Raw genomic sequence first — 25,095 nt, 5'->3', positions numbered from 1 at the left:
ACAGATGGGATTGCGTCAAACTAAAAAGCTTCCGTACAACAAAGGAAACAATTAATAGAGTGAAGAGACAAGCCCCAGACTGGGAGAAAATATTTGCAAATCGTTCATAAGGGGCTAATATCCAAAATACACAAGGGAAATCAAACTATTCAATAACAAGAAAACAAATAATCTTATTTAAAAATGGGCAAATGACTTGAATAGACATCAAAAGAAGATACACAGATGGCCAATAGATACATATTTTCAATGCTCAACATCTGTAACAATAAGAGAAGTGCAACTTAAAGCCACAATGAGCTATATCACCTTGTTCATGTTAGATAGGCTATCATCAAAAAGATGTAAGATAACAAGTGTTGGTGAGGTTTTTGAGAACAGGCAATCTTTATACACTGTTAGTGGTATTACAAATTAGTACAGCCATTTTGGAAGAAGTGTGGAGGTTCTTCAAAAATCTAAAAATAGAATTACCATATGATCCAGCAATCCCACTACTAGGTATATACACAAAGGAACTAAAATTAGTATGTGGAATAGATATCTGCACTTCTACATTTATTGCAACACTATTCACACTAGCCAAGATGTGGAAGCAACCTAAGCATTCATCAATGAATGAATAGATTTTTTTTTTCTTTTTATTTTTTTTTGAGACAGAGTCTCGCTCTGTCGCCTAGGCTGGAGTGCAGTGGCGCGATCTTGGCTCACTGCAAGCTCCGCCTCCCAGGTTCATGCCATTCTCCTGCCTCAGCCGCCCAAGGAGCTGGGACTACAGGCGCCCGCCACCATGCCCGGCTAATTTTTTTTGTATTTTTAGTAGAGACAGGGTTTCACTGTGTTAGCCAGGATGGTCTCAATCTCTTGACCTCGTGATCCGCCTGCCTCGGCCTCCCAAAGTGCTGGGATTACAGGCGTGAGCCACCGCGCCCGGCCTGAATGAACAGATTTTTAAAGGGTGGTATACATACATACAATGGAATACGGTACTATTCAGCCTTTAAAAAAAGAAACGAACACATGCAAAAAAAATCAAGAAATTCTGTCATTTGTGACAACATGGATAAACATAGAAAACATTATGTTAAGTGAAATAAGCCCAGGCACAGATACTATATGATCTCACAGCATGTGGAATCTAAAACATTCAAACTTATAGAAATAGAGTGGAATGGTGGTTACCAGAGGCTGCTGATTGAGTTCCTTGAAGCAAAGGTTTAGAAACTCTGGTGATGTTTTTCATACTCAGAATGACCTATCAATAAGGGCATGCATGAGCATGACCTGAGTATTTTGCCAGACTTCCTTAGTGGTCCAGACAGTGGCTGGTCCAGGGAGAGATTCAGCCTATGCATGGACTGCTGTAGTGATGAGACTTTTGAAGCACGTATCAAATCATTGGGCTTTAACTCTCAATACTTCTTCAGATCCTCAGCGGGAGAGGGGTGGGAAAGCCAGCTACAAAGCAACCTAGAGTTCCAATAAGGATCTGAGCAGTTAGGATTTAATTCTCAGTGATGCCACATCAGGAGGGAGAGGGTTGTGGCTAGACAGTTTTAAAAAAATTGAAGAATTGGAAATTTGGTAAGAGTTGGCAATGAATGAAAGATGACAGGATTCAGTTCAATTTACAGGTAAGTAACATGTTAACATATTTTGGAGATTTTTTTCATATTCATTAGTTACCTACAATTAACAGAGATGTTATATAGCTCAAAGACTATGAATATGATCAGAATCTGATAATCCACAATAGTGTGCTATAATTTTCTACGAAAAACAAAATTTTTCTCAACAGTTACCCTTTTATGATCAAAGATAATCCCAAAGAAAAATTTTTCTTGATTATAAAATAAGGCCGATATCATTAGATTTGGCCTGATCATTTACATAAATACAGCAAGAAAGGTAATTTATACCATAATAGACCTTTTTTAGTTTGCTTTACTGAAGTTTTTCGTAAGGAATCTGAGATTAGATTTCTAAAAGCATGTCAAGGCTAGGAAGCCATGCCAAAAACTCACTACCAGACCTTACCTGCAGTACCTTTAGATTTGGATGAACTCCTCTCTTCTCAAGGTTTCCAAAATATTGTAAAGTTCCTGGGCCTGCCAGGATGTGACCTTCCTTACTCACCTATAAGGCTGGGAACTCTGTAAGCCAAGTACCAGGCTGGGTTTTCCCGAGAGAGCTTTGTAGGCATTAGCTACATAAAATCAACCTTAGCTGCTAACAGTTGATTCTATGTTTCTATGACCATCATTCTCAAATATGACACTTCAGTCAAAGCTTTGGTTTATATAACCAATGTTTCTAATTATGTCCTGTTAACAAAGGGGTCAGACTCATTGAATCTATGCAGAAAAATTATGTTGTCATGAAAATAAAAATATAAGAATTTGCAAATTCTGGAAGAATCAAGCCAAGGAAAAAATATAATTGTTTCAGTTCTGTTTACAAAAGTATAATCTAATAAATTGTTATGCATTACAAATAATGTAGAAGAAGAGAGAAGGAGGTTCCTTATAATCAAAACATAGAACAGTATCCACAAGATTCCAAACAAAATCCATAATCATTTTTTATGAGCCCTATGTAATTCATTCATAGAACTATAATCCATTCAGTCACATATGGTCAGTTCTTATTCTGTTCAATCTTGGGTTAGCAATATTATTAACCCATTGGCTTTTTCACTAGAGTTCTAGAAATCTTGACTCAGTACAGTGGTATGGTCTCAAAAATAATTAAGAAATGCCATCCGCTTGGGCCCAGTGGCTCAAGCCTATAATCCCAACACTTTGGGAGGTCAAGGAGGGAGGATTGCTTGAGCCCAAGAGTTCAAGACCAGCCTGGGCAACATAGTGAGACCCAGTCTCTACAAAAAATTAGATAACTAGCCAAGCATGGTAGCACACACCTGTGGTCCTCACTACTTGGGAGGCTGAAGTGGAAGGATTGCTTAAGCCCAGGATGTCAAGGCTGCAGTGTGAGATGTGATTGCACCACTGCACTCTAGCCTGGGCAACATAGTGAGACTCTGTCTAAAAAACAAACGAACAAGAAATGCCATCAGAAGCTTGTGCCCTAGAAGCCTATGACCCAGAGTACCTTAAATAGTCCTTTCCATGGATCTCTGAGACAGTTCTTTTTTCCTAAAGATGACTGGGTACTTCTATACGTTTCCTCTCATTTCTCATATTTAACAAGACACTTTTCTATGCTTCAAATAAAAGTGAGATTGTTGACAAGTGATGTGGTTTGTCTGTGTCCCCACTCAAATCTCATCTTGAATTGTAACTCCCACAATTCCCACATGTCTTGGGAGAAACCTGGTGGGAGGTAATTGAATCATGGGGGCAGGTCTTTCCCATGCTGTTCTTGTGATAGTGAATAAGTTCTCACCAGATCTGATGGTTTTAAAAATGGGAGTTTCCCCGCACAAGCTCACTCTCTCTCTACCCACCACCATCCATGTAAGATGTGACTTGCTCCTCCTTGCCTTTGGCTGATTGTGAGGCCTCCCCAGCCATATGGAACTATAAGTCCATTGAACCTCTTTTTCTTCCCTGTCTCAGGGGTATATGTCTTTATCAGCAGTGTGAAAACGGACAAATACAACAAGTAATTTCAATGTACTTTCCAAGTGAGAAAGGAGTAACCAATATATAAACATGTAAAATACTGAAACATTCCCTTGATAAGAATTGAGTCCTTGGCTTTATGTGAGATGAGCTCATTATCACTAGGTGTATTACAGGTTTACTCTAATTTCTCTAATTTGATAGATTTGGAAATAAGAAAGTCTTTGTTCTTCCTTCAAAAAAAATTAATACTAAAAAATTTTGAACTTCTAAGATTCAATTTTGTGCCATTAATTTTAAAAATATATCAAGCTGATGTTTTGTGATTAACCTTTTAAGATTCAAATCCAAGGCAATAAGTGAATTTTAAAAATAACACAAGTGAAGGAGTAATAATCTTCAGGAAGCTGAGAGTTGTAGTCTGTAATTCAGGGATCTTGATTCAGTATTCATGTCAAATCTAACCATAAAGACAGGCCTATATGAAACCTAAACTGAGTTTAAGCCAGGGTGAAGGCCGGGTGCAGTGCCTTATGCCTGTAATCTCAACATTTTGGTAGGCTGAGGCAGGAAGATAACATGAGCTCAGGAGTTCAAGACCAGCCTGGGCAACAAAGTGAGATCCCCCATCTCTACAAAAAATTAAGAAAATTAGCCAGGCATAGTGGCTCATGCCTGCGGTCCCAGCTATTCTGGAGGCTGAGGTGGGAGGATTGCTTAAGCCTAGGAGATCAAGGCTGCAGTGAGCTGTGATCACACCACCGTACTCCAGCCTGGGTGACGGAGCAAGATCCTGTCTCAGAAAAATAAATCAATAAAATAATTAATTAATTAAAATAAATTAACTGGAGGAAGGTGAGTAATAAAATCTTGCGATTTTGTTCAGTTAAAACAAAGGGAGAGAATTTCCTGGCGTCATGCCACAAAAATTTGATTCAGCATTTTTAAAATTTACCCCTACATCTCCTTTTATTTCTATCAACTATAAAGTGGGCTTTTTAAAAAAAGGATGTTATATTTTCTTAAGTATTTTTCTAAAATAATTTGATTCTCAAAAAATGCTTTAGCTTATTTATGCCATATGTGCTTTTTCCCCCAACATCAGAATAGAGGCTGGCTGTATAGAGAGGTTCCTGGTACTAAGAAGGAAGAAAAAAATGAAAGGATCGTCTCAGCTATCAATGGGTTGAAAGAAGGCTTTTGTTTTAATAAAGTTGAAATTACATCTTATAATGAGATTTTTTTTCTTTTTTACTGGTCAGTCACATGAAAGGTATCATGCTCTGTTTAGTGTACTACATTTTCAAAACAATATTAATAAAGAAAACTTTTTTTTTTTTGAGACAAAGTCTCACTCTGTCACCCAGGCTGGAGTGCGTGGCACAATCTCAGCTCCCTGCAACCTCCGCCTTCTGGGTTCAAGCAATTCTCATGCCTCAGCCTCCTGAGTAGCTAGGATTACAGGCATGCACCACCACGCCCGGCTACTTCACAAACTTCGACTGCTGGGTCTGTATGGCCATCTTGGACCTGAGGCCGGGGCCCAGCTGGTGAATGACCTGAGCATTGAGGCTGCCACTGTTGTCCATGTCACCCACCAGTACAGGGAATGCCTCTGTGGGACTCAGCTGCTTTGTCCCCATATACGTGACACCAAAATGGTTGTTGGACTCCCTGATTGTGCTGAGGGTTACTGTGTGGTTTACCTGGAAATGCTTACTCAACGCTTTGTTCACTGTGAACTTGACACCTTCCATCTACAGCTCCTTGTACTTCCGGTAGCACTCCTTGAATGTGCAGGGGTAGGGCAGGCAGCGGCAGGCCCCATCCTCGGCACCCCCTGCGGCACTGGCGGTTGCAGCTCCGGGGTCCGCTCCAAACCTCGACCCTCACTGGTGCTGGCGCCCAGGCCGCCTCCCAGCGGCGGCAGCGTGAAGCCTGGATGCTAGGGCGGAGGTGGCGGCAGTCCCACGAGCGCCGGCACAGGTGGTGGCGGCTGCCCTGCAGGCAGCAAGCTGACTGCCAACACGTTCCCCATGGTCACCTGCGAGGGGAGAGGTCAGAGGGCGGAGGTCAGGGCCTGCGCGCCCCTAACTCAGCCCCAGCAAACTCCCGCCCGGCTCAGGGCCCGGGTTCTCACTGGCGGCGGCGCCTGCTCCCAGCCTGTCTTGCCTCATTTAGGCACCTGCTGTGGTTACTTCCTTCTGGGCTGGCTGACGTGGCCCTAGATTCGCACAATCTGGCCTGACACATTCTGTGTTAATGTGACATGTCCATTGCTTTCCTTAGCCTCTTTTCTGGTGCAAAATTGAATACCATCACATACATTCCTTATATAAAAGATTGAGGCCGGGCGCGGTGGCTCACGCTTGTAATCCCAGCACTTTGTGAGGCCGAGGCGGGCGGATCACGAGGTCAGGAGATCGAGACCACTGTGAGACCCTGTCTCTACCAAAAATACAAAAAACTTAGCCGGGCGTGGTGGCGGGCGCCTGTAGTCCCAGCTACTCGGAGAGGCTGAGGCAGGAGAATGGCGTGAACCCGGGAGGTGGAGCTTGCAGTGAGCCGAGATTGCGCCACTGCACTCCAGCCTGGGCGACAGAGCCAGACTCTGACTCAAAAAAAAAAAAAAAAAAAAAAAGATTGAAACATCGTTGTTATCTATGTCTCCTGTCTGTATTTTTTTAAATATTTTCTATTTTTTCTTATTTTTTTTATCAGAAATCAAATCTTAAGCAAAATAAATATTTTACATCCTTTTATTTTATTCATTCATCTATTCAAGCTTATATACCTTCCACATACCTGGGATATTTCCCCAACTTGAAAGCTTCCATCCCTATTCACACCTGTCACTCTTCTCCATTGAAAGTGGTCTATTTCCTCTCTATGAATTAGGGCTGGCCTATGGTTGCTCTGACCTATAGAAAGTGGAAAAAGTGGCACCCTGCTGATTGCAGGCCTGGGCTTAAGAAACCTGGCAGCTTCCAGTTTGCTCTCCATGGCCATGAGCTATTGTATAAAAAAAAATGCAGTATATGGTTGGAGAAAAGAAGGCAACTAAGGCAGCAGACATGTGAGTCAGACATATCTAGCCCCAGTCAAGGCGTTCCAGCCAACATCACATGGAACAGAGACCAGCATGCCCTACCCAGTCCTGCCCACGTGGCAGCATCCCACTAACAAGGATCTGGGTTTTCTTGTCTTCAGCCACCAAGTTTTGGGGTAGTTTGCAATGTAGCAATAAATAGCATACATTTAAAACATGAAACTGAAAGAAACAAATATGAAACTTGTAAGTTAGCACCAAAAATATATCCGGGGAATAAAAACCAACTTCTGGATCTACCGTCTACTCTCAGGACTGAATCATGTTTAATTGGATTCAAAGAAAGTTACTGGTTTTAAAAAAAGCAGAGGATGCAGCATCTAGCTTACAGGAAACTAATAAGAAAGTGATTAGTGAAAATTGGAAACAGGTAGGTAGAGAGTAATCATTCCAGAAATTAGAGTAACCCAGTGGTTTTCAATCCTACCAATAAACCAGAATCATCTGGGCCCCTTTTGAAAGTGCAGATTTCTGGGTCCCATGCTTTAAGATCCTGACTTAAATAATCTGGGGTGGGATCCAGAATAGCATTCTGAAATACTGCTGGGGTTGAGAGGGGACTATGAAAAATAAAAATAAACCTGCAGCTGAAAGGCCAATGGTTAGTAATAATGTATTATGTATTTCAAATAGCAAAAAGAGGATTTTAAGGTCTCATCACAAACACATGATAAATACTTGAAGTGATGGATGTGCTAATCACCTTGATTTGATCATTCTGGCGCTAGTTTCCAGTTTCTTGTTTCCTGTTGGCCTGGGGCCCCAGCTTTTTGTCTTTCAAATGTCCTGGATTTCTGGTGCCAGGATCTGACCTCACTGATGTGGACTTGCTGCCTTGACCCACAAAACCTCCATTCCACACGGACTCCCTGCTCTGCACTCTCAGAACTGGCTTTCCTGGACCTGACCTCTGTCTTGTCTTACTTACGCACCTACTGTGGATACTTCCTTCCAGTAAGTATATATTTATGACGTACTTCAGATTAATACATACAATTATTATTTGTCAATTAAAAATCAAAATTTTTAAAATAAAAAATGGTTTTTTTTTTTTTTTTTTTTTTTTTTTTTAAGAGACAGGGTATCTATTGCCCAGGCTGAAATGCAGTGGTGCAATCATAGCTCACTGTTATGTCAAACTCCAGGGCTCAAGTGATCCTCCTGCTTCAGCCTCCAGAATAGCTGGGACTACAAGTGTGCACTTGCACAGCTAATATTTTATTTTTATAGAGAGGGGATCTCCCTATGTTGACCTCCCAAAGTGCTGGCATTACTGCTGTGAGCCACCATGACTGGCCCCTAAAAATGTGTTTCAAACTTGCAAATATACGGCTTTTTGTTTGATTTTCTATCTAAATTGCATTGTTATCTGAGAATACAATCTGTAATTGGGCTAGAGCTAGAAATTTGGGCTAGGGCTTTATCTGTCATTTTTGTTGCATAACAAAGAATGAATATTTTATAATATAAAAAGCTTATATAAAGTAATGAGACAAATATGCTTTTCTTAACGTGAGAAAAGGACAGGAACTAGTAGTTATGGCCTCAAACTAGCCTATAAACATTACAAAATCCAAATTAAAAACAATACACTGTTTTATCAACAAAATTAGCTAATGTTTATAAAATTCTAACACAGGAACATTGTGTTAGAATGGCCAAAATACCAAACAATAAGAATTCACAAATAGTGATGATAGAATTATCAATTAGTACCATATTTCAGAAAAGCAATTGGGCCCTATATATCAAAGAATGTTCAAAATGTGTATTCCCTTTGACTCAGTAGTTTCACTTTTAAACACTTATTCTCTCAAAATAATAGATACCAACAAGAGATACATGTATAATACCTTTATTGGGATAGAAATGGAATACTAAAGTCATAAAAAGGAGGAGGAAGTGTATACTCTACCCCAAAAGGCTAATATAGTCAATGTGAATGATATCAATTCTATCCATGCCAACATAGAAAAGAGTAATGCAATGTGTTGCATAACCCTTGGAATGGGAAATAAGGCAATCAATTTTTAGAATGAGTTTAAAATAAACTCATCATGTGGTGCCTTATATAGGACACGTTGTAGGTCATTTTAATCAATAACCTTAATGGTTTTACAGCAAATCTGATCCTCACATTGTCTAAAAAATAAATAAGTAGGAGAGGACTAAGTTAATGTCACATAAATATATAGCTTTATTGTAATTAATGTAATATACAGATCTTACAATTCAACAAAAAGTAAATGAATAATATATCCCTAAGACAATCTGGACTAAATGTCATTTTCCTCTGCTTAGCTGTTGAAAGTAATGAAATAATCGATAATTCAAGGTTATTTTCCAACTGGAAAATTTTCAGAGTGGTTATCATCCATTTTGCCACTCAGCTGTAGAAAAAGTCCAGCAATGTTCCTGTGGAACAGTGGATTCTGAATGGGGTAATTTCCTGATGCACCTGCCAGAATGAATTAGCTACCTATTGCACAGCCAGGCACATGCACGCCATGATCTGTTGCATGGAGCTATTTAAAATCTAGTGAATGTGAAGGAAGCCAAATTATTTCCCCTAAAATACTGAGGATTGTTAAGTTAAACACACTGAATGAACTCAGGGAAATGCTCTGCCCCAGCCTCTGTTTGCCCAATGGCAGGACATCGACCTTTCCTGACTGGAGACAGCACTGGCTCATCGGCCCAGCGTAGGTACCAGCAGGCACCAGATGAATCTGGGAGCAGATTTTACTATCTTCCCACGTTTCCCACCATTATTTTATCTATCTACCTATTTATTTATTTATTTATTTGAGACAGAGTCTCACTCTGTCACCAGGCTGGAGTGCAGCAACACGATCTCGGCTCACTGCAACCTCTGCCTACTGGGTTCAAGCGATTCTCCTGCCTCAACCTCCCAAGTAGCTGGGACTACAGGCGTGTGCCACCACACCCAGATAATTTTTTGTATTTTTAGTAGAGATGGGGTTTCACTGTGTTGGCCAGGCTGGTTTCAAACTCCTGACCTCAGGTGATCCACCCGGCTCGGCCTCCCAAAGTGCTGGGATTACAGGCGTGAGTCACTGTTGCCCAGCCCCCACCCTTTAAAAGACTGGAACTGAGCCAAGCACAGTGGCTCATGCCTGTAATCCCAGCACTTTAGGAGGCTGAGGCTGGGAGATCCCTTGAGGCCATGAGTTGGAGAACCACCTGGGCAACATAGAAAGACGCTGTCTCTACAAAAATTTAAAAATTAACCAGATGTGGTGATGCACACCTGTAGTCCTAGTTACTCAGGAGGCTGAGGTGGGAGGATTGCTTGGGCCTGGGTGATGGAAACTTCAGCGAGCCATGATTGCCACTGCACTCCAGCCTGGGTAATATAATGAGGCCCTCTCTCTCATAAAAAAAAAAAAAAAAGAAAAGAAAAGAAAAAAAAAAAGGCTAGACTGGGTGTGCTGGCTCATGCCTGTAATCCCAGCACTTTGGGAGGCCAAGGTGGGTGGATCATGAGGTCAAGAGCTCAAGACCATCCTGGCCAACATGGTGAAACCCCATCTCTACTAAAATTACAAAAATTAGCTAGGCAAGGTGGCATGCACCTGTAGTCCCAGCTACTCGGGAAGCTGAGGCAGAAGAATCACTTGAACATGGGAGGCAGAGGTTGCAGTGAGCCGAGATTGCACCACTGCACTCCAGCCTGACGACAGAACAAGATTCCATCTCAAAAAAAAAAAAAAAAGGCTAGAACTGCTCTCTCCTTTGTTTTGCCACTATATGGGATTTATGGCTCTTTGTTAAAATACCATTTAAGCAAAGCCTCTAAGCCACTGCCTTGAGAGAGAAGTACTGTTGAACTGAGGCCTCTCCCCAGTGTTAAGTATAGCACGGATTAACAAACTTGTGCTTGTTTTTCTCTTGTTAATCTTATTTTGTTTTCAGAAGAGTGTTTCAACTAAAAACCTAAGAACAGAAAGAAAATAAATTATGTTTTCTCACCTACAAATACCTAGGGAGGGCAGTAATTGACACTTGAGCCATTCTTTCTGGCAGAAGTTACATAGTAGGAACAATTGCTTATAGAGACATTAATACATACTAAACTTTATCATAGCCAGGTGCGGTGGCACACCTATAATCCCAGCTATTCAGGAACCTGAGGTGAGAGAATCGCTGGAGCCCAGGAGTTTGAGGCTAGCCTGGGCAATATTTCGAGGCCCCCATCTCAAAAAATTAAAAAAATTAAATAAACCCTATCATAAGCATATAAAGACATACCTGTGACTTACTTTGGCAAAAAGGTTTGGATTCCAGTTATCAAAAAGTGGCCTCCCATTTAAGAAGCGTAAGTTAAAGAATAGGTTAGATAAAACATATTTTTCTGTTTTATAACCCTAGAGACTGATGTTTGATCTCACCACATTTTCTTGGCTCCCTTGAATTGTGAAACGGCATCAAAAAAAGGGTACTGAAAGGCTTTAAGAGTTAGGGGTCTCTACTAAGCCCTGTAAAAGTTAAAGTAAGGATTGTCCAATGAGTGACCAGGTTCAACCTGGTTAGCAGGGTGTAGTGTTATAATATATATGATCTATATGCACACATACGTATAAATATACACATACCTATGGATACACACACACATATATTTGCACATACACACACGTATACACATGTGTATATACATTGGTTTTTCGTCCCCAGCTCATCCTAACTCCCACAATCCTTTGTACAGTCTTTTATTATCATGTTGGGTATGTTAGTTCTCAGGAAACAGAATCTCTCTGACCTTCCCTTGCTCCTGACTTTCTGACTGTGGGTCTCAAGACCATCCCCAGAGAGGGTGCCACCCTGTAACTGGGGGAAAGAATGCCGACTCAAGAAGCTTCCATAAAAACCCGAGAGAACTGGGTTGGTGAGCTTCCCAATAGCTGAACACAGGGAGGGTGGTGCACCCAGGGAGGACAGGGAAGCTCAGCACCCTTCCCCCATACCTCGCCCCACGTCTCTTTGCTTGGATTTTTTATAGTATCCTTTATAATAAACCAGTAAACCTCAGTGTTTCCCTGAGTTCTGTGTGCTGCTCCAGCAAATGAATTGAACTCAAAGAGGGGATCATGGGAGCCCCAATTTGACACTGATTGATCAGAAGTTCCGGAGGCCCAGATTTGTGACTGGTGGGAAAGAGGGGGCAGTCCTGTGGGACAGAGCTCTCAACCTGTGGGATCTGATGTTGTCTCTAGGTAGATGTGTCCGAATTGAATTAGAAGACAGCCAGCTGGTGTCTGCTGCCTGGTGTGTGGGGAAAACTCCTATGCATTTGGTCACGGAAGTCTTCTGTGTTGATTGTTATGGTGGTATAAAGGGCAGAGGAAAAACATGATTTGGAAGAGTTTTTCCAAAACACAGGGCAATGGCATTTTTCCTTTTTTCAGTGGGAGGGGCTACCCTCAAACTCAATTGCACACTGGCGACCCCGAACATTTTCAAGTTCTGGACCACTGTCACCTGTGCTCACATTGCTTAGTGTTAAGGCACATATGTCCCTTAGCCACGCAAGATACTCTTACACTTATTGCATAAAACAAGAGAGCAGCAGAGGTTATTGTCCCTCTGCTGGTAAACAGTCCGGTGTATCCAGGCACATCCCAGCCCAAGCCGGACTCTACAAATTCCGGAAACTGAGAGACTGTATGGACAGACTGAGAGACACCTGCTAACCTGCTCAAAAGTGGTGCATCCTTGGGTCTGGCCCAAGCCCATTGTGGGATAAGGCCTTACAAGCCTGGCCCACATCTGAATCTAGTCCATAAAATCAAAAGTGGATTAGATGTCAGGGAATGTTCTAACAGTCATTGTTCTTGCCTGACTAACTGGTCATTAAACACAGAACACAAAACACCCCGCTGTTCCATAGCTCTTGGCTGGGGATAGATAAATCTTCATAGTCTCTAATACATTCTCCTGTAGATTGCTATTAACTCATTTCTTTCGTTATTCAATCTCCCCATCTCCCTTTTTGGGGAATGGGAGTTGATTATTTTGTAGCTCTTGTAGTTGCTGTTTATAAAACTTTGGTCAGTTGCATTGTCTTAAATACTTGCTTGATTTGGATCCATCTCTTTTATCCATTTATTTGTACTGATTTTTAAATGGGCATAAAATTCAAAAAGTACAAAACAAAGTAATTTTAAAACTTTCTTTCTTATTCTATTCTCCCCAATAAATAACCTGTTCTGACCTCCAGAGGTAGCCAACCTTACAAGATTTCTAGTGTAATCTTCCTAAGATGTTCTATGCATATAAGTTGATTTTTTAAACAAACAAAAATAGCATAGCATAGGCATATTTCTGCATCTTGATTCCTTTTATTCAACAATCTATTTTGGCAATTATTTATTATTAGTACAAACCTACTTCATTCATTTTTAAAGTTGCATAACATTTCATTCCATGATTGTACTATTATTTATTTCATCACTCCACATTGGTGGATATTTAGTTTCCTTCCTTTACAATTATAAATCAAGCTAACGTTAACATCTTCATACATTTGTTTTTGCCTCCACTAGTGAAAGAGTATGCATGTATTTCATTTTAATAGCTAATTTTAATAGCTGTTGCCAGATTGTCCCCTGGAGAGGCCTGTAGTAATTTCCTGTCCCATTTCCTGTTTCTCTAAACAATGACCAACAAAGTGTATTATCAAACACTTTGATAATCATTTTAATCTGTGTGAATCTGATTGGTAAAACATATTTTATCTTTATAGTTCTAATGAAAAATTAACTCCTTCTTTCCTATTTTTGTACCTTTTATATAATCTCTCTGTGTTGTATTAGCTACTGCCTCCAGAACAATGTCAAATAATTACTGTAAGCATGGATTTTCTTGTCTTGTCCCTAACTTTAAAATGAAGAAGTTTGATATTTCCCATTAAGTAGCTCTTGGGTTGAGTTACAGATATTTTGCCAGTCTCAGAGACTGTTTCCAGGGAACACAGTCTAAGACACGAGCCTGTGAACCACCATTTGATAGGTATTTTCCATTTGTTTCTCCAGGCCACCACTCTCCCTCCTGACTTTCTGCCTCAGGAGGCTCACTTGTGTGAATTACATGAACTGCTGTTCCTCCCTCCCTTTGATCCTTTGTGGTGGCACTCTTTTGACTAAACCCAACAGAAAGCCAATGGGCACAGAAGTTATGTGCCCATTGGCTTTCTATTGGGGTTAGTATGTGCCATTTGGCTGTTGGGTTTAGTCAAAAGAGTGCCACCACAAAGGATTCAAGGGAGGGAGGAAAATAAGGCTGGGTAGTGTTGAAGTCAAAATTAAAATATGCAAACAAATCTCTGAAATTCAACATTTATTTCAGGAAGAGAGAATTGCAATTCAGAGCATACATGCAGACCAGGTGGTCTTCAGAATATCTGAAGAACAAAGAGAACGTCGGAAGTTTTATAAAAAAGAGAATGTTACACATTGATCATTGAGAAAGTTCATTGGCACTAGTAAGTTTCTGGAGAGCTGGCAAACTCTGATTTGTGAGCAACACCAATGTGCAAAGTTAGTCCTAGAGTTGCACAAGTTATCTCAGCAACAATAGATAAAACTGGTTTCAGGTTACAACAGGTAGTTTCAGCAGCTGGACTTGCAGAGAATTACATTCTTGGAGTAATATTGTGTATCTTGAGAGTGCTTTCCCCTCAAGCTTCCCTACCCTGTTTTAGTTTGGTACTACAAGAGTAATTCAATTCATATAATCATATAACCATAATACATCCATTTTTCAATGCACATGGCAGGTCAATAGCCAGACACTGAGATGCAGCAGAGAAAGAGATTGAATCACAAGGCTGGTGAACCAGGAGACAGGAGGAAATCTCAAATCCATCTCCCTACGGAGTTTGGGGCTAGGGTTTCTTTGTTTTTTGTGTTTGAGACGGATTCTCATTCTGTCACCCAGTCTCTAGTGCAGTGTCATGACTTTGGCTCACTGCAACCTCTGTCTCTTGGGTTCAAGTGATTCTCCTGCCTCAGCCTCCCAAGTAACTGGAATTACAGGCATGTGCCACCATGCCAAGCTAATTTTTTTGTGTTTTTAGTAGAGACAGGGTTTCACCATGTTTGCCAGGCTTGTCTTGAACTCCTGATCCCAAATGATCCAACCACCTCAGCCCCCCAAAGTGCTGGGATTACAGGTGTGAGCCACTTTGCCTGGCTTGGGGCTAGGGTTTTTAAAGGTTTTAGAGTGGGACAAAGTATGGAGATCACCGATTGGTTGAAGAGTGCAGTATAGAGTCACAGGACAGAGAGGTAAAGAAACTGTATTCTCATGCCAATTTCATTTCTCTGGTTGGTGTCAGCTGTTTTGCTGTAATTCAGGATTTGAAAAACATCTTAAATAATCCTTACACGAAAGTCTTTATGATCCTAATATCAGAAATCCTATCTATAGGAAAAATGGGAATGCAAATGTCCGTATCTAATGCTATGTGACTTTTGGTTACAAGGAAATGGGCCAAAGCGCAGCCCAATTAATGCTTAATCATAACTATATTTCTGTACAGAATTCTTGTTAACCTGATGAAGATGGCTTTAGTCAACTTTCACAATAGTTGCTCTGCTGGTCCAGGTTGAATGGGTTATTTCATTGTTGGAAGGTCAATGCTGCTCTCCAACTGGCCTGTTCAATATGACTATCCTTCCAAATACTGGTAGTATCTTTCTTCTTCTGTCCCCTCAAACCTAGAGATGGTGAAAATTCTGTTGCTACTATCACTTGTGGTTCTCTTGCACCAGCCATACCTTTTTAACTAGTCCTTCTCTAAATAAATCCCCTTCAAATCATGCAGGGTCTAATTATGCCATCTCTTTCCTTTTGGAACCAAGACTAATTAATGTACACTCATTAGGTACAAGTGAAACCACCTTTGTAAAGGTTATGACAGTAAGAGAAGTCTAGCATGGCCGACTCCATCTTGCTTCCAGCTTCACGGGCTGGCTGACCTCACTCATTCCTGGGCATAGGCCAAGCTAACCAAGGGAAGAATTCAGTTTATAGTTTAACTTTGAAGCAAGGATAATTATAGTCCCTCCCTTAAACTAACCTCCCTCCTTGCTCAAGGACCAAAGCTGCCTTTGTAAAACAAACGAAAGGTCACAAAATTAGGATAATGGAAGGGGCCCGAATTCTGCTGAAATGTAAGCATATTTCCTATAATCCCTTACGGTTCAAGAGTCATGTGGTCAGAGGTCACAAGATTTGTGAATTCCCCAATTGCTCCTATAGATAATATCACTATTGTAGAACTTAAGATTGGTCTTTTGAGATGTTTTTCAGACTTTTGCATTCTGTTAGCTGATTGACTCTACCTGGACCCAGGACTCATGACTCAACCAGAATTGTGGCCCCTACCTAGAGGCAGACTCAATGTACAAGAACTGTTTTCCATACCCTTATGATTTTATCTCCAACCAATCAGCAGCACCCATTCCCTAGACCCTTGATCACCAAATTATCCATAAAATCTCTAGTTCTCAGGGAGACTAATTTGAGTAATAATTCCAGTACTTCTGCTTGTCTAGCTCTGCATTAATTAAGCTCTTTCTCTACTTCGATACCACAGTCTCAGTGAATCGTTTTTTGTCTATGCAGAGAGCAGGAAGAACCCATTGGGTGATTGCATAGAAAGCAAGATGAATTCTCCCATTGCTTCCTGTCTATACTGAACAAGTTTTAGCCAGGACGAAGGAAGAGGATGTAAGGAAATACTAACAATAATATCTACTGATACTAGCCAGGCATTGCCAAATAAAAACTAAACCTGCACTTAGATAAGGAGAAATTTTATTTTAAAAGATTACTTCAAGAAGTAGAGCTGAGAGGAAATAAGGGATTTTGCAATAGGAGGAGGGAGACTACTGCAACAGAGAGAAGACTTCAACAAGATCTGCAAATTCAACAGTTAGGCAAAATGGTAGGCCAGGCATGGTGGCTCATGCCTGTAATCCCAGCACTTTGAAAGGAGGCCAAGATGGGAGGATTGCCTGAGGAGTTCAAAACCAACCGGGGCAATTTAGTGAGATCCTATCTATAAAAAAAATTAATAATAATTAGCTGGGTATGATGGTGCGTGCTGTAGTCCCAGCTAACTGAGCTAACTGGGGGGCTGAGTTGGGAAGGATTGCTTGAGCCTGGGAGGTCAAGCCTGCAGTAAGGTATGATTGTACCACTGAACTCCAGTCTGGGTGACAGAGTCAGACCCATGGCTAGAAAGAATCTGGGGTGGGACAGAGGAATGAAAGAGTGAGGTGGCTAATCTGATAGTAGACCAGAGATTGCTTGACCCTGGAGCCAGCCTATTTTCAGGAGGGGCTGTTAAGGAGGAGTTGTATGCTAGCTCAGGCTGAGGATGGGTCAAATTCTGGGATCTAGGGGAAGGAGATAATCTTAACCAACGTTTGATTAACAAGCACTTTGTTTAGATTTAGATTCCATGGGCACAAGCAGTTCAGGTAGTCATTTACGAGGCAGAGAATAGGAATTTAGAGGATTTTTGTCTGGCCTTGTCAAAGGTGAAAGAAACCAAATATTTCACCTGAAAATATTTCTCCTGGGTATGATGAATATTTTAAATTAAAGGCCCTTCAAGATCAACAGAGATCTACAAGAGTCTTTTCCCCTATGTACATAAAGTCCCCACAGATCTGCTAAAGAGAATAATTATTTTTCTTTTCTCTCCCTGTTACCTCATTATCTACTAGGGGAAAAAAATCATGAAGATGAAGAGTAAAAAGGAAAAAAAAAGAGAGAGAGAGGAAAAAAAAAAAGCATGAATTAAGACCTTATGAATGTAACCACCCTGAATGGACCTTTTCACAAGATAGTATTTTCTTTTAGGCTCATTGAATTCCCAAAGAGAAACATTTACAAGTTAACCTGTTTCCTCATCCATTCATTCTCCCTGGTAATCATTTATTCCTTCTCCCAGAATTACCCATATTCCTCAGTTCCCCCTCCCCTCTGAAATAAAGGTATGTAAGCTTCTGTACCCCACTGGGGAGTTGGGGTAATCACTCTGTGATTCTCTCCCCCTCATCTCTGTACATGTTAATAAATCTGTATGCCTTTTTTCTTAATCTGACTTTGGTCAGTTTTCCCTTGGCCCTACAAAGGTAAAAAAGAGAGGCATCTGTGCGTCTTATCTGAGTCATATGGAAAAGTGTATTTCTTGGCAATAAAGAGATATTGGGAACACAGAGAGTGGGGGGATATCTTTAACCAGGGCTATTTTCCAGGATCACAGGTCCCAGGTAAAATTCAACATTGTCAGCACTTACATTAGAGTTTTATTTATTTATTTATTTATTTGTTTATTTTTAATTACCTTTTAGTTTAGAGATGGAGGCCTCACCATGTTACCCAGGCTGCTCTCAAACTCCTAGACTCAAGTGATCTGCCTGCCTTGGCTTCCCAAAGTGCTGGGATTACAGATGTGGCCACCACACCCAGACAATCTAAGAGTTTTCAATGGTGATCTTGATAGCGGCAGGAGGCAGTCAAATGCCTAGGCAGATGGGGGCGGGTCCCTGATGAAACTCGACCTTCAAGCTGAAGACGGTTTAAAGTCTGAAAACCAAGCTATCGGTCAGAGATAAATCCATGGACTGGATAGAGAACCTCTCTTCCCATTTGGGGCACTTTCCTCTGATTGATCCCCACCCTTCACCTATTTTACATATACCTACCCTTCCCTAATTGTTTTTTTGCAGAGTCTTGCCCATCTTTGAGTGGTGCCTTTTTTTTTAATCCTTTTTTGCATACTCACAACCCAATCAGCATGCACTCTCCCATTCTGAGCCACACTGGGAAACTATCTATCTTTGGGTGGGGGACCACCCGCCTTGAGTCAGCTCTCCACTGAGAGCTGTTCCGTGGCTCAGTAAAACTCTTCTTCGCCCTTCTCACCCTCTGGTTGTCTGCGTAACCTCATTCTTCTTGGATGCAGGACAAAAACTTGAGACCTGCCAAATGGCAGTGATGAAGGAGCTACTGTAACACTGTAACTCTCCACCCTCCACTGGTGTCCAGCAGCCGCCCCACGCAACGGGAAGCAGTGGCAGGGCCAGGCCAGCCCCAGTGCCGCCAGCCTGACTGGGGCAGCAGGACTGAATGAGCTATAGCACAAATAGGCTGAAATACTGCCCTGCTCCCCATTCACCATGCTGTGAGCAGCAGGAAGGAAAGAAGAGCTACAACCCTTCTGGGGGCCTAGACTTTGGGGCTCCCTGAGCCAAAACTGTAGCATGCTGTAACACCCACTTTGGGGCTTCAGGGTTGCTGGCATCTCCAAGTTTTTTGGGCACCACCATGTTCCCCTTATCCAGACGCTGGCACCCAAAGCAGAAGCAGGTTGTGGCATGACCGGTCCAGCTGCAGGCTGAGAGCGGATCCCATAGTGAGTGTGGGATCCGGGCTGGAGCACAAGCCAAGCACAGCCCACTGAGTCGAGTGGGCAGGGTACCTCCAGCACAAGCCCTGAGCCCAGCCAAGGCCCAGGCAAGGGCGTCACTGGCTGTGGAGGTCCCTGGCTGGTGAAGCAGCACCAAAAATTCCTGCATCAATCTTATTTAATTCTTTCACCATATCTACTTGTGTAAGTACAGTGATTAAGGGAGTGCTAACAAGACAAACGTGGGCAGGTTATTTAATGATATTTTCCTCTAGCAAAAGGGGATTAATAATATCTGGCCTCAGGATTGTTGTAAGAGCTCGAAAACTTCATACACACAAAGTGCTTAAAACAGACCTGGGATGGGCTAAGTATTCAATAAATGATCCCAGGAAGAGAATCTTATTTTTCCCAATTTACAAATGAAGTTCCTGAGGCACAAGGAGGGCAAATAATTTACCCAAGTAAAGATTAAAACTCAACCAGATTTTAGGCTTTTATCTACAGTCTTCCCTCCTGCACTTCCCAAGCGGGGAGAAATTAATGGATAAATCAAAACTAGGCATGGTTGCTTGCATATGTAATTCCAGCTACTCAGGAGGCTGCGGTGGGAGAATCTTGAGTGCAAGAGTTTGAGGCCAGCCTGAGCAATATAGTAAGACCCCATCTATTAAACATAAAAGCGGGCAGATAAAGTGGAAGAAATGTTAGACAAAGACTTGATAGGTTTTCCAGAGCTACTGCATACAAAAAAAAATTGAATCTTTTTTTTTTAATACAGGGTCTGGCTCTGTCACCCAGACTGAAGTGCAATGTCCTGGTCTGGGCTCACTGCAACCTCTGCCTCCCAGGCTCAAGCAATCCTCCCACCTCAGCCTCCTGAGTAGGTGATGCCACAGACATGTGCCACCACACCCAGCTAATTTTTGTATTTTTGGTAGAAATGGGGATTTGCCATGTTGCCCAGGCTGGTCTCAAACTCCTGAGCTGAAGCAATTCACCTGCCTTGACTTCCCAGTGTTGGGATTACAGGCATGAACCACCACACGGAGCCCAAATCACTTTTTTTTATTTTTCTCAAAACGTAAAGATTCTTGAGGAAGTCAGAGTAAGAAAACATTCTTATTTCCATCAACCTGAAATGATCAAAAGGATCAGAATTCAGTTTTAATGAGTTTATTTGAGTAAAAAGCTGGAAGTTACCATCCAGGAAACACAGACTCCAGAGAAATAGGGTCAATGCTCTGAAGTTACCATCTTGCTTATATAGGCAGAACACAAAGAAATTTAGTGGGATTACATTTTCTAAACAAGGCTGGCTTATGAACTATACCAATTTAATGAGTTACAATGTGGTTTCTGTACAGGCTGTTTTCTTTTCTTTACAGTTTGTTTATATTTTCTTTCCAATTAAAAGAGTATATTTGACATTCTATCCTAGACAGTGTGATAGGAAGTCTGTGTGACACAGTGAAGAGGAAAATTGGGGAATTAATAGGCCCAGTGCTCAGAAAACGGTTAGTAAATGACTCTTTGGGAATGTGAAGGGTGGAACTGCACAGAAACAAAGATTGTCTTATTATCCAGATAAGGTTCCCCAGGCAATCTCTAAGAGCTTCTCTCAGAAGAATAGATGAAAAGTCTGTCTGGGAGTAATGAGGACTCCCAGTCTCTTCTCTTCTCTGGGTAGTTGATCTTGCCTGGTTATTTGATGAGATTTTTAGGGAGGGGTCTTAAGACAATTGCATGTCATTTGGAAAGAAGCTTTCTTAGTCAGATAAGGAAATTCCAGAGAGAATCTCCACTTGAGAGGGGGACAAGGTAAGGTTAGAAGGGCTTTGATTATAAGGCAGCTCCTAAGGCGAAGCATGTCAGAGTACCAGTCTTTGAGGTATTGCTTTCTGAGCCCCAACAAAGCTTATGTGTCATTCAAGAGTATGCAGCAATTTTTTACAGCCTAAACAACAACAAAATCTTTTTTAGGGAGAGGTATTTTATCACTAACATTTTCAGAATTGCCGGTGTATGGTTGGTTTTTATTATGGTTTTAAATTCTTTATGGAAAATGTACCTAATTATTGCCTGCACCAAGAGCAGACCATTTCCACTGCCTCGGTCTTAACTGGTATATGGTCAAATACACAAAGGTCCTTCTTTTAGAATGATACATGTTGAAGTATTTAAGCATGAAGTTTCACAATGTCTACAACTTAACCTCCAATGGCTAAGACACACACACACACACACACACACACACACACAGCGCATAGAAATTGATAGGGAAAATACAGACACTTCTCACCATACGATGGGAATGAGTCCCAATAAACCCACCCTAAATTGAAAATGCATTTAATGCACAGCCCTTTCAACATCATAGCTTACCCTAGCCTACCCTAAACACTTCTATTAGCCTATGGTCAGGCAAAATAATCTAACACAAAGCCTATTTTAAAATAAAGTGTTATTCATTTATTAGAATCGCAGAGTGCAAAAATAAATATAAAAATAATATTAAATAAAGTATTGCTGGGTGCAGTGGCTCTCATGCCTGTTATCCCAGCTACTCAGGAGGCTGAGGCAGTTCAAGGAGTTCAAGGCTGCCATACACCATGATTGTGCCACTGCACTCCAGCCTGGATGACAGAGCAGAGTTCTAATAGAACTTCAGGACCGGGCCTGATATTATGTCCTGCAGAAATGCCTCTGCAGGGAACAGAGGTGGAGAAATTGTAGGTTCAGTATTTTAAATGGACACCTGTAACCCAATTCCCAAACCTCATCCTCTTCAAATCTACATATAAGTAAGTTAAGAGTCTACCGTAAATTGAGATAGTCACATTACTTACTGCTCTCAGTAATGTCTGCCTCACTATGGAGCCAAGTTAGGAGAGTTTTACTGGAAGGAAATCAGAGAGCACACACACACACACACACACACACACACACACACACAGCCCTTCACGCTCATCTTGGTTTTCTTTTACCTCTCTGCCTTTGGCAGGAAGAGCTTGAATAACACCTCCTGTTTTGTTGTTGTTTTTTTTTTTTTTTTTTTTTTTTTTTTTTGAGACAGAGTCTTGTTCTGTCCTCAGGCTGGAGTACAGCAGCATGATCTTGGCCTCACTGCAACCTCCATCTCCTGGGTTCAAACAATTCTCATGTCTCAGCCACCTGAGTAGCTGGGATTACAGGCACGCGCCACCATGCCCAGCTAATTTTTTTTGCGTTTTTAGTAGAGACAGAGTTTTGCCATGTTGGCCAGGCTGGTCTCGAACTCCTGGCCTCAAGTGATCCACCCACTTTGGTCTCCCAAAGTGCTGGGATTACAGACACGAGCCACTATGCCTGGCCTAAAGAAAACATTTTAAAAGAAAAGAATAATTATTAACTCCAGTAACTCATACAGAAAAGTACTAAAAAAAAAAAGTAATCATAGAATACTACGTGGCTTATTAGAGCATAATATTTATGGTCATAATAACAAAGGCACCTAATACGGATTTCACAAAAAATTGAGATATGACATTAAAAGGATGGAGGGAAGAAATAGATTGTGAAATAAATTCCTCATTTTCTGAAACAGGAAGTCAAGAGAGGGGTTCTGAGAGTAATGAAAAAAGAGACAGCAACAATCAGGCATAGTGGCCCACTCCTGTAATCTCGACTATGTTGGGGGCTGAAGTGGGAAGATCATTTGAGGCCAGGAGTTCAAGACTAGCCTGGGCAACACAGTGAGACCCCGTCTCTGTAAATAAAAAGTCAAAAAAATGAGCCAGGCATGGTGGTATACACCTGTAGTCCCAGCTACTTGGGAGGCTGAGGCAGGAGGACTGCTTGAGCTAAGGAGTTTGATGCTGCAGTGAGCTATGAGCCACCACATTGTGGCCTGGGCATCTCTATTAAAAATAATGAGATTGCAATAGTATTTAGAAATAGGAAAAGAGATATACACGGTGTGTCTGAAAGTGGTTGCCTCAGCAAGAGGAAGAGATGGAGGTCAAAAGGACAAAAAGTTGGTTTCCTTATAAGCCTTTTTCCCCTATTTTTTATTTTTTATTTTAGGCAGAACAGAATAAGGACAGTCAGAGTGGGAATGACGGCCTTCTATTCAAAGTGTGTTTCTCCACATCAACTGGGAGCTTGTTAATACAGTGTCTCCAATCCAGCCCAGACCTACAGAATCAGCCTGCATTTTAACACCATCTCCTGGTGATTCATATGGCCATTGTAATTTGAGAAGCATTTGCCTAGTAGTCACAGTGCAGGGGGCCTGAGATGAGGTGCAGGTGTCTATCACTGGAGTAAAGGTGAGGAACTGAAGCAAGATTCATGAAGTACACAAGATTCTGAACTCAGCTCATCATTTGAGGTAACTCCACCCTTCACCCTTATACCTTCTTAACATCACTGCTCTGTATTTCTGGCAAGCCTTAATCTTCTTGTTTCCCAAATTTCCTGCCCTGGTCATCAATTTTTTCACCATCTGGTTTGAGTTTTACCTCTCTACTTCACAAAATCTATCTTTATAGATTTTGTCACATGGCAGTTGCAGGTATTATTGTTCTCAAATTGTTCCTGTTTAATTACCAAGACCATATAACTCACAGTAGACTACATGCTCAAGAAAGCTTAGCAATTGGCTTCTTTGAAATCTTCAAGTTATGCCAGAACTGATGCACGAAGAACTGTAAGCAGACCAGTCTCCGCTGTCCAGGAAAGGGAGGAAAACAAAATTACAGATAAGAGCTTTGATGGCGTAAACCCACAATTATAATAGCTCTTAGAGAGTGGTCCCTGGGTGTGGTGGCTCTCACCTGCAATCACAGCACTTTGTGGGGCTGACGCAGGAAGACTGCTTGAGCCTATGAGTTTGAGACCAGCCTGGGCAACATAGTAAGAACCTCATCTCTACAAAAAATAAAAAAAAAAATTAGCCAAGTGTGGTGGCATGCACCTGTAGTCCCAGCTACATGGGAGGCTGCCATGGGAGGACCACTTGAACCCAGGAGTTTAAAGCAGCAGTGCACCCTGACTGTGCCACTGCTCTCCAGCTTTGGTGACACAGCAAGACCCTGTCTCAAAAAAAAAAAAAAAAAAAAAAACCCACACAAGAACCCTTCCATCAAGACAGTGGCCTTCTAATGATTCCACTAGAAGTGAGGAATAAGCTAAGTAGGTGTTAGTTAGATCAAGAGAAACCTTTGATTTCCAGTCCCACTAAACTATGTCTTTATTATACTTTTTTGTCCCAAGTTTTCAAAGATTTATAAAGCTTCTCTAAATGTTGAGTCTGGTTTAAGTATAAAATTAAGTTTCTTTCAGACATATAAAAATTACAACTCTATCAAAAGTCCTCTATGATTAAAGATCTTAGCTCCTTTATTAAAGTGAAAATTAGTCTAAGCAAATTAGCTTCTCTTTGAAGTGACCCTTGTGTATTAGGGTTCTCCAGAGAGACAGAACTGATAGGATATATGTATATATGAAAGGAAATTTATTAAGAATCGACTCACACAAGCACATGGTGAAGTCCCACGATAGGCCATCTGCAAGCTGAGGAGCAAGGAAGCCAGTAGTGGTTCAGTCCGAGTCCACGCCTCAAAAGCAGGGAAGCCGACAGTGCAATCTCCAATCAATGGCCGAAGGCCAGAGGGCCCCTGGCAAACTAGGGGTATAAGTCCAAGAGTCCAAAAGCTGAAGAACCTGGAGTCTGATGTCCAAGGGCAGGAATCATCCAGCACAGGAGAAAGATGAAAGCCAGAAGACTCAGCAAGCCAACTTAATACCACTTTCTTCCACCTGCTTTGTTCTAGCTGCACTGGCAGCCGACTGGATGGTGCCCATGCACACAGAGGATCTGTCTGCCTCTCCCAGGCCACTGACTCAAATGTCAATCTCTCTGGCAACACCCTCGCAGACACACCCAGAAACAATAAAGGCATCCTTCAATCCAA

At 41.5% G+C, this 25,095-nt stretch overlaps 1 pseudogene; it reads right to left on the bottom strand.

Annotated features, from left to right (window-relative positions):
* Positions 1-5,068: 5,068 nt before the first annotated feature.
* On the bottom strand, positions 5,069-5,622 carry LOC100605492 (annotated as a pseudogene).
* Between the last annotated feature and the right edge of the window lie 19,473 nt (positions 5,623-25,095).

Source organism: Nomascus leucogenys, chromosome 6, assembly GCF_006542625.1.
Source record: "Nomascus leucogenys isolate Asia chromosome 6, Asia_NLE_v1, whole genome shotgun sequence".
In the NCBI taxonomy this organism is placed as follows: Eukaryota; Metazoa; Chordata; class Mammalia; order Primates; family Hylobatidae; genus Nomascus; species Nomascus leucogenys.
The sequence above is the reverse complement of the archived record's forward strand: the minus strand, read 5'-3'. Positions and strand labels throughout refer to the sequence as shown.